The sequence below is a fragment of the Symphalangus syndactylus genome, chromosome 14 (assembly GCF_028878055.3).
Source record: "Symphalangus syndactylus isolate Jambi chromosome 14, NHGRI_mSymSyn1-v2.1_pri, whole genome shotgun sequence".
Lineage (NCBI taxonomy): Eukaryota > Metazoa > Chordata > Mammalia > Primates > Hylobatidae > Symphalangus > Symphalangus syndactylus.
Genome location: NC_072436.2, coordinates 110,241,530 through 110,252,264, shown reverse-complemented (window position 1 = coordinate 110,252,264; position 10,735 = coordinate 110,241,530). Strand labels below are relative to the sequence as shown.

At 47.9% G+C, this 10,735-nt stretch overlaps 1 protein-coding gene across 7 annotated transcripts in view; it reads left to right on the top strand.

Annotated features, from left to right (window-relative positions):
* The first annotated feature begins 4,794 nt into the window (after positions 1-4,794).
* Positions 4,795-10,735, top strand: part of ABAT (4-aminobutyrate aminotransferase) — a 103,451-nt gene continuing 97,510 nt past the window's right edge. For 6 of the 7 annotated variants that reach the window (XM_055241282.2, XM_055241280.2, XM_055241278.2 and 3 more), the window contains exon 1: positions 4,810-4,939. The gene's annotated coding sequence lies outside the window, so the exon portion shown is untranslated. Of the gene's footprint in view, positions 4,940-10,735 lie in introns of all 7 variants that reach the window. The other variant, XM_055241283.2, reaches the window with a different exon arrangement.

The window sequence follows — 10,735 nt, the reverse complement described above, 5'->3', positions numbered from 1 at the left end:
AAAGTGCTAGGATTACAGGCGTGAGCCATCGCACCTGTTCCCCCTTCCCGTGTTTTCTTCTAAGAATTTTATAGCATTAGGTCTTACACTTATTTAGGTCTTTGATCCAATGTTGAGTTAGTTTTTTTATATGGTGTGAGGTAAGGGTCTATCTTCATTCTTTTACATGTGAAAATGTGGTAGATACTTTATTCAATTTACAGATTAGAACATAGAGACTGAGAGGGAGTAAATGACGTGTCCAGAGTCACATAGCCATTGGGAGTTGGAACTAGAATTCAATATTAGGTCTGACTCCCAAGTTGATCCCCTTTCCACCACATCAAAACGCCCTTTATTATTTTGGATAGATGATATCTCTTTATTATTTTGTGACCAGGGATGTGGAAATCACAGGCCGAGTTATTAAAATATGTGCTTTAATCTGGGCCTGGACAAGTTCTTCCTCCTCTCTGGGCCTCACTCTCCTCTTCTGTACAATGGGCTGCTGATCTCTAAGAGTCTGTCCTGTGGAGACCACTGGTACCCTTGGAGCCTCATTTACCATTGCCTTCATTTTCATTTCTCCTCTCCAGAGTGCAGTGGGGGCCCTCCCAGCTAGAGCTGAGCTTCTGGAAGGAGCTTATTGATAGGCACGGAGCATGGGTGAGTCTTCCTCCCAGGCCTCAGCCAAACTCTGGGAAACACTCTGCATTCCCTGGCAGACACCTGCAACCCCAAGCAGCTCCATAGGAAAACTTCAGAACGGCAGAAAATGCAAGGGAAGCCAATATGGAAAGGGCTTTTTCCACATGCTGACAGTTTTCTTCACAAGTATCACAATGAAGCTATTTGAGAATCAGCTTGCAAAGCACCTGGCTCTAAATAGCCTTCTCTCCCCAGTCCTTAAGTAGAGACAAAGCACCTCCTTTCATCCTCTAGAAGTGCCGTTTCCCAGGGCCTGACCCACAAATGGGTGCTCGATACCTAGTTGAATGAATGAATGAACAGATGAATGGAGATGGCTACACGCACTTCTTATTTCCCTTGATTGCCTTAGACCAGGACACGGCAGATTTTTCTGCAAAGGGCCAGAAGGTAAATACTGTTGTCTTTTCAGGTCACAGAGTCTCTGTCACAACTACTCAGCTCTGCTGTTGTAGCTCACAGACAGCCATAGAAAATGCATAAATAAATGGGCCTGGCTGTGTTCCCATAAAATTTTATTTATGCACAGTAAAATTTGAATTTTATGTAGTTTCTATGTGTCACATAACATTATTCTTCTTTTGAATTTTTTTTAAACATTTAATATGTAAAACCAATCTTAGCTCATGGTCATAGGAAAACATGATGAACTACATTTGGTCTATGAGCTATAGTTTGTCAACCTTTGGCTTAGACTCTTTTAAAAAAAATTATTTATAAATAGAGATGGGGTTTCACCATGTTGGCCAGGCTGGTCTCAAACCCCTGGCCTCAAGTGATCTGCCCACCTCAGCCTCCTGGAGTACTGGGATTACAGGCGTGAGCCACCACTCCAGGCCCTTTGGTTTAGACTTTTCCTTTCTGTTTTTCATTTTAAATATTGTCGTCTTAGTACCAGAGTAATATATATTCATTATAGAATAATTAGAAATTAGTGACATTGTAGAGTTTATCCTCTATTAAAAATAAACCAAAGGGGATAAAAAGAAATTACTGACATGGACATGCAAATAAAGTAATATTAGAATAATCTATAATTTCAATACACAAAAATAACGATTTCTCCTACTGAACACATAGTTTTTCACTCAGCATTGCTAGCTAGCTATATCAGTGCTTTTTAATATAATAGCCACTAGCTACCTGTTATTATTACACTTTAAATTAAAATTAGATACTGGCCGGACGTGGTGGTTCACACCTGTAATCCCAGCACTTTGGGAGGCTGAGGCTGGCAGATCACTGGAGGCCAGGAGTTTGAGACCAACCTGGCCAACATGACGAAACCCTGTCTCTACTAAAAATATAAAAATTAAACAATTAGCCAGGCGTGGTGGTGCACGCTTGTAATCCCAACTACTCAGGAAGCTTAGGCAGGAGAATCCCTTGAACCTGGGAGGCAGAGGTTGCAGCGAGCTGAGATCGCACCACTGCACTCCAGCCTGGGTGACAGAGCGAGACTCCATCTCTAAAAAAGTAAATAAATAGGTACAATTAAAATACAGTTATTCAGTTGACTAGTCATTGCTTTTTTCAAAATTTTAAATTTATTTTTCTCTTTTCCTTTTTTAATTCTTTCTTTCTTTCTTTCTTTCTTTCTTTCTTTCTTTCTTTCTTTCTTAACATCTTAGATACCAAGATGAGTCATTTCAGGTGTTCAACACCTCCATGTGGCGCTAGTGGCTACCACATGGGATGGCACAGATACAGAGCATCATAGAAAGTTATATTACACAGCATTGATCTAGCTCTACTCGGCAGATTTTTAAAAAAGTAAGACATTTAACAAAAAGTAAGACAATACCAAATATACTGTTTTTGCAAATAACTTAACATTTTGAGATTTGTTTTATTTTTGAGACAGGGTCTCACTCTGTCACCCAGCTGGGGTACAGTGGTGTAATCTTGGCCCACAGTATCCTCAACCTCCCAGGCTCAAGGCTGCCTTAGTCTCCTGAGTAGCTGGTACTACAGGCATGCGCCATATCGCCCGGATAAATTTTGTATTTTTTGTAGACACAGGGTTTCTCTATGTTACCCAGGCTGGTCTCGAATTCCTTGGCTCGTGCGATCCTCTTGCCTTGGCTTCTCAAAGTGCTGGAATTACAGGCGTGTGTACCACACCCAGCCCCACTCAATATTTCATACCTATGTTTATTGTTCAATTTCATGCAACAATTTCCCTCTGAGTCCCTGCTGTTGTGCATTTAAGTTGTTCCCAGTTTTTCCCTATGATAAACAAAATGGTAGTAAGCTACTTTATCATTAAATCTTTGTTCCTTTAATTGTTTTCAGATAAGTTCATAGGGATTGGATTGCTAGATCAAAGGGTCAACTTACTTTAAAGATTTTTAAAATAGAGATACCCAATTTCCCTCCAGAAAGGCTGTTATTCTACTGCCATCAGCAATACATGAAACTCCTTGAAGTCTTTGCAAAGAATAGTAATTATAATAATAAAAACAAGGTCATTTTGGTAGGTAAACTGTTTCCCTCTTTTGGTTTTAACTTGCCTTTCCTTTGCAAAATGTCATCTCCCATGTTTATTGGCCATTGTATTTCTTTGGGCAGGTCAAGGGTAGTAAAGGGGATTATCTTCATGGCTTTGGTTTTAAGAAAAAATTGCTAGATTTTCAACACAGGCCCCATCAATTTCTTCAAGCAAGGTGACAATCACCCAGGCTGGAGTGCAGTGGTGCCATCTCACCTTACTGCAACCTCTGCCTCTCCGTTCAAGTGATTCTCATGTCTCAGCCTCCCAGGTAGCTGGGATTACAGGCATGTGCCACCATGCCGGGCTAATTTTTGTATTTTTAATAGAAAGGGGGGGTTTCCCCATCATGGCCAGGCTGGCCTCAAGCTCTGGGCATCAAATGATCTGCCTGCCTCAGCCTCCCAAAGTGCTGGAATTACAGGCGTAAGCCACTGTGCCAGGACTCAATTATTCTTATTTACTGCTCTGTGTGTGTGTGGGGGGGGGGGGGGGGGGAAGGTCCCCAGAGGTGACACTGGGAGGTGAATGATTTGTTTGGCAGCTTTCTATTTATCTATGTGTTTACTTTATCTTAATTCTTTAATTTCAAGGACTATAGCTCTTGTGTAATCAGAGATAGGGCAGCCTGGATTCCTGAACAGCAGGAGGAGAGACCTCAGGGTTCTACAAGACTCCAGCAGACCAAGTTATCAGTGATCAGGCTGAGTGGGGAGAACCAAGCTGAACCCTTTCTCCGCCTTTAAGGTCTGTAATCTCCATCCATCCATTCATTCATTATGAGGACTTGATGATCGCCTGTTGTCTTGATGAGCAGTTCTTTGTGTCTTTGATTTTGTCACTGAAAGATTGCATCCTCTTTCCAAATACCTCTAGAAAGCTGTGGGGGCTAGCCATCCGTCACACCTGAGTGTTAACTAGCTTCCACCCAGCATTTTATACAACGGTAGAAAGGCACCTTCATCATATCTAGGGCCTCGTTTATTCCCACGAAGGAGGTACAATCTCTGTTGTCCCAATTTCAGGAAATTGAGGATCAGGAGGCGCAGTGACCTGCTCCAGGTCATGCAGAAGGAACCACCTCTGACTCCCAGCGCCCTGTTTGTCCTCCGGAGCGCTGGGGCCAGGCGGAGGAAAGTCGCTGGGAGCAAGAAGGGCTGGCAGGGCCCTGAGCGCCGAGGTGGGGGGTGAGGTGGGGAGGTCGGGATGCTCCTTCCCTCCTCCGCAAAGGGAACCCTTCTGATTCCGATTCTAGAGCTCCAGAGACCGGATCCGAGACGCGGGTGGAGGTGGAGTTACACTCGCCTGCAGCCCTGAGGGTGTAAAAGGCCCATTAAGATCCAGATTAAATCAACCTATGGAGCTGCTCGCCAGAGGGTCAGCGTCCCCACAACTTGACGGGGGTCCTCAGCCGTCTCCTCCCCAGCCCCAGCACTCCCTCCCAGCCCTCGCGGTCCCTCTGGTGGGTCCCGCCCCAGCCCCCGTCTCCCCCGCCCCCGGAGGCTGGACTCTGCCCCCGCCCCGCCTGCCCCCTCCCTCCCGGGGGCGGTGGCCCGTGGCCGGCGCACCCATTGGCTGCGGCGAAAGCGAGGGCCGGGGCTGGCGGCGCTGATTGGCCGGGACGTTCGGCGGAGCCAAGGAGTCTGGCGAGTCGCTGGGGGAAGCCGAGCAGACACCCAGCGCTGCCGGAACTCGGGGCGCGCATCCCGCAAGTCGGAACCCGGCGGATCGGATCCCGCAGATCGGAGCCGGGGCCTGGAGGTGAGCGCGAGGCGCCGGGTGGCTTGGGACGGGCCCTTCCGAGGGGAGCCGAGAGGAGGTCCTTCTGCCCTGCCCCCAGGGAGCAAAACCTGGGCATCTTCTCCTAGAAACGGAGCCCTCATCTTTCCAAGACGCGGGGCCCTCCCCCGAAAAGACAGGGGCTCCCACTCCCCAGAGAGCAAAATACCTTCCTTTCTCCTTCAGAAATGGGCCCTTCCTCCTGGCTCCAGCTCTAGACAGAAGTCCTCTCCCTTTTACCCCTTGAAATAGAATGTGGCCCCAAAAAGTGGTCCCCAGGTCTCTAGAGCCCCCTCACCTCTTGGGAGACTGATGCTCCTTCCCCATCCTTAAAAAACGAAGTTTGGATGTCTTCCTTCTCCCCTCTCTCTCGGAATACTGGGGGTCTTCTCAGCTCATAAATTACAGTGACCTCCCCCTCCATGACAAATGGAAGCTCTCCCCCCATCATAAGACGAGGAAAGCCCGGAGCAGAGACTCTGCAAGTCACCCTCCCACCCCAGATACTGGGCTCTGGAGAGATAGATGATTCACCTTAGCCCTGCCGGAGACCCCTCCCTACCGGTTAGAGAGGCAGGGTAGCCTCTGACACCACCACATTAAAGGCTTTTGGGGATTTCCCCTCTCCTCCCCAGTGAAGATGTAAAATGAGGGACCTTCATACTCAACAGCAGGGCAAAGGTCTGGTCACCCCTCCAAGTCATCCACCCCCCTCCGCTCCTCCCAAGCCCTTTCACACAAACCCCATCCTAGTAAGGCCCTGCACCATCCTCCCACCGCTCCCAATCCCATCCTTCTCCACCTCACCCCAACTCCACTCCCACACCTGGCTGCCCCACGTATTTCACATCCTCTCACCTTTCCTCACCCACCCTAACCAAGGTAAGACTAGAGGGGGTTCAGTGAGATTTAGTAAGACTGGAGCTTTTAAAACTGGGATCCGGGGCATAGAGGCCCTTCCAGGAGTCTTCAAACTCTGACAGCAGAGATGGCCTCTGAGGCAGCAGGACCGGCAGAGACCACCCGACACCTCTCCCCCACTCCCCGCCCCAACACACGCACAAAGGGCTGTATTCAGTGCATTCTCTCTTGCAGTCTGGGAGGACAGCTGGCCCTCTTCCAAGAGGGCCCCCATTTCCCCTCTAAACTGTGCACCCCCGCAAGCGCCTGTGGACATTGCCTGGTGGAATTGCCTGGGCACTCAGCCAAGAGAAATGGGTGCTGCTGGGCCCATCCACTGGGGAGGAGACAGTGTTGGCTTTGCTGCTTTGATGAAGTTAGACTAAGGGACAGGATGTTGGTGACCTGGGGGTGGGGAGGGGGTGGGAAGAGCTGTTCTCCGGTGGGTCAGGTTGGGAGGCAGGAGAGAGGGAGGCAGTGAGTCGTGTCTTGCTCTTTGGAGCCTGTGTTAGGGCGTGGAATCATAGAGAAATGTGTTTTCTCGAGGCCCAAAGAGGTTTGCCACGGGGAGAGAGGTAAATGGTCCAGTCTGGAGTCCTAAGACCTAAAAGGGCTTCTACATTAAAGACATGGCCCCTTCATTTGACAGTTAAACACACAGAGGCACAAAAGGGGAAGAGACTTGCTCAAGGTCACCCAGCCTGTGGGTGACAGCTGGCCCCAACCCCTCCAGGACCCTTAGGGTGCTAGGATCCCTGACACAAGCCCCAGTCCCCACATTTACAATGGGGACTTGGGGACCACTGGGTCCCAAGTCCCCACTTGTCAGAGGAAGCGCCAAGGCTCTGCGAAGGTCATGAAGCCAGGAAGGGGCAGAGCTGGAACTCAATGCCGTCCCCCCGGAGGCTGCCTCGTGGAATCCATTCCTGGGTGTCAGCGCATCCCTGCTTACCCCGTGCGATCTTTGTATTGAGGCCATTGCCAAATCTAGGCTTGTGAAAATCCACACTGACCCGGGATAGCTAATAAGATCAGTTGCAGCTAATAAGAATCAGATGCTGGAGTGAAGGCTGCTGCAGGAACCTCAGTGGCATAGCCGGGTTTGCTCCAAGAACTTTGGACAGGCCCTGAGGATGTCATATTCCTTCCCTCCAAGGTCCCCTTCCTCTTAGCCCCTGCCCATGACCTCTGGCTTTGAGTTCCCTGCACATTGTCTCATCTCTGGTCAGAGGCCTGCATCTTTTCTCCTGGGGCATTGCATGGGAAAAGAGCTGAAATTCTGGCAGATTCTCTAGGACCACCCACCTGGGCAGCAGGGACTGGGTCCCTACAAATGAGAGGGTCTGAGTAGAGGCTCTCTCTGTTTCTGCCCCCACCCAGTTCCCAGCTAAAGGATTGGTTGTTGTGCCCCAAATTTGCCAAGGCAAAGTTCAAAGCATGAGGAGGACCATGGTACAGAGGCCAAGAGGTTGGTCCCTGGAGACCTCTTATCTGGCTCTAGAGCACAAATCTGCCACTTAGTGTCTGATCTTAACCTCTCTGTGACATATCTTTGGGGTAAAATGAATTAATCCTCATAAAATGTTTAGCACACAGCAAAATGAGCAGAAACAATGATTACAAGTGCAAAGTCATAAAACCTCTAATCATGAAGTGGGGAGGTGCTTATGCCTTAAGGCAAAACTTGTAACCCTTGCTGTAGATAATCTGCCAGGGCCAAGGCGCTTGGGGACAAGGGGATGTCTTCCCAGAGAGACAGTGTAGTGTGTGGAATGGACCGCAGACCCTGAAGCCAGATGGAGTAGAGTGTTGACCACTGGTAGTGGCTGTCTGTGGAACCTTAGGCAAGTCATTCATGTCTCTGAGCCTCAGTTCCTCGTCTTTGAATGAGGTTTGTTGGGGCTGGACATCAGAAAAGAGACAGGTCTAGATAAGGGGTTCTCATTTTGGGCACTGTTGACGTTTGGGTCGGAGGATTCTTTGTTGTGAGACTCCCCTGTGTATTGTAGGATATTCAGCAGCGCCTCTGGTCTCTACCCACTAGATGCCAGTGACACTCCCTACCCCATGAGTCATGTCCATCAGAAATGTCTGCAGACATTGCCCGATGTGCCCTGGGGAGCAAAATCATCCTTTTCCTTCCCTATTGAGAACTGCTGGTCTAATACATGGCCTTAAACATAGTTGATACTTAATATGAAACAGCTTCCTAGCTGAGGCGGGTGGATGGCTTGAGCCCAGGAGTTTGAGACCAGCGTGGGCAACATGGCAAAACCCCATCTCTGTAAAATACAGGAAAAAAAAATTAGCTGGGCATGGTGGCATGTGCCTGTAGTCCTAGCAACCTGGGAGGCTGCGGTGGGGGGATTGCTTGAGCCCAGGGAGGTTGAAGCTGCAGTGAGCCTCATCACACCACTGCATTCCAGCCTGGGTGAGAGAGTGAGACCCTGTCTCCAAGAAAACAAAACCAAAAACAGCTTCTTTCTTGCACAAGCTCCTCGTTTTGGTTTCTGTGTAATGAGGAGAAGGAGATGTGTCTAGATGCGGTGCCTTCCAATATTAATAACAATTTTTAATTTCTCACATTTACACAAGACTTTCTTGTCTGGTTTTTGTTTTTCTTTTTAGTAGAGACAGAGTTGGGTGGTCTCTAACTCCTAGGCTTAAGCGATCCTCCCGCCTTGGCTTTCCAAAGTGCTGGGGTTACAAGTGTAAGTTACAGGAATAAGCCACAGCACCCAACCTACACAGGACCTTATCATCTCCAAAGCACTGTTGTGTCTATGACACTGTTTCTCCCTCTACGAATAAGCAAACTAAGGCTCACAAAAGTTAAAAGACTTGTCTAAGACCATCACCTGCTTCTCCACCACGCATCAAAGAAACATCCCTGCCAGAAATTGTTTGAGAAACAACTGAGTTCTGGGCCTTCTTCAGATTAGTTATCAGGGTCTTTCAAAACTTCCATGGCATGCTCTTTGGTCCAGCAATCCCACTTTGAAAAATCTCGCACAGAAATGCTCACACTTGCACTGACATAACATAAAAATGTCCATGGCAGAGCTTGCAACACCAGTATGGGAAGGGATTACAGTATATGCATTCATGTGAGAGAATGAGTAGACTTTAGATGAATGAGGTGGATCCACATTCCTGACCTTGAAAGTTTCCTGAGGCATATGATTTAGTGAAAAAGATAAAGTCACAGAATCAACGTAGCCAGTATGATCCTATTTTTTTAAATGTAAATATGCATGATAGTATATATGTATGAGATAGTATATATGTATGAGAACATATATACTAGATAGTATATATGTATGAGAACATATTCCTGGGGGAAGAAGAAGAAAATAAATCTCCACCAGCTTCCCATGCTTAAAAATGAGCAAAGTGGGCTGGCCACCTTGGCTCACATCTGTGATCCCAGCACTTTGGGAGGCTGAGGGAGGAGAATCACTTGAGCCCAGGAGTTTGAGGCTGCAGTGAGTTGTGAGTGAGCCACTGCACTCCAACCTAGGCAACCAAGGGAGACTCTAAATAATTAATCATAAAATAAAAATTAAAATGAGTAGAGCACAACCCACAGAGGTTGAGATACTTGCTCACACCAGAAGTTGCCAGTGGTGAAATTCAGCTTTGAGTTTGCTGATAGTTATGGGGCCAAGAGACAGGAATCTGAGGCTCATCTCAGCAGGCCAAGCCTCCTTCCTTACTGTGAGGGAATTCCTTCTCTGACCGCCTACAGGGATCCTGGTGTCAGACTGACCTCATCTGAATCAGGCTTCCACCCGAGTGATGACCTCAGGCCAGCCACTTTAACTCTCAGTGCCTCATTTCTCTATCTTTAAAATACCTAAAAGACAAAGGAAAAAAACATGAAAGCCAAAAAAAAAAAAGAAGAAAGGTAGAAGGAGGAGGCAATAGTAGAACCTCCCTCATTGGGCCGCTGTGAGGATTACATAAAACCATGTGTTCCGACCCCCAGTACTTAGTAGGTGCTTAATTAACACGAGCCCTGGTCTCTCCTGCCGTTTTCTCTGCTTGCCTACTCCTTGCCAGGAGGCAGAAGACAAAAGCCTCAGAAAGGACAGTGGGGGCTCCTGAGGCCCCAGGAGTGCTTAGCAGGCTGAATCAGTTGTCCTCACTTCATCACTCTGCCCTCAGATCCACCATGACCACTCCGCTGCAGGAGCTTTTAACAAAAAGCCTGGGGGAGCATTCTGAGGGGGTCTGTGCTATAGCTCCTCCTCCCTGGGGTCTAACCATCCTTGCTTTCTCTAGACACTCCACACATTAAACTGTCTTACCCGTTGCAGGGATGGGATGGCATCATGTGGCCTCTAATTATACATCCCTTCAATAATAAGATTGACTCTCCAAGGGCAAGTTTTCCTCCTCCTTCAAAAGCTGTCTCACATTGCATCTTTTATAGGTAGTCTTCCCCGCCCCTCTCCTACCTCCAGCCAGGAAAACCATTTCTCCTCCTCCCAACTCCTGTCATCCACATCCTAGACTTCCTGGGTCTGCCATATCCTATTCTTCCTGGGTCCATCACATCCTAGATTTCTTGGGTCCATCACCCTTTGCTGGATTTCCTCCCAATCCATAATTGCCTGGAAGCAGCCATCACATCCATCACATTTATTCTTGTGTCTCAAATGCATAGCACACTTCCCTGTGCACACAGTAGATATTCAAGGAGCATTGACTGAATGCAGAAATGTATTTTTTAAATTGGGGTAAAATACACATAACATGAAATTGACCATTTTCACCATTTTATTTTTATTTATTTTTGGGGGGGCCAGGGGGAGTCTTGCTCTGTCACCCAGGCTGGAGTGCAGTGGTGTGATCTCGGCTCACTGCAACCTCTGC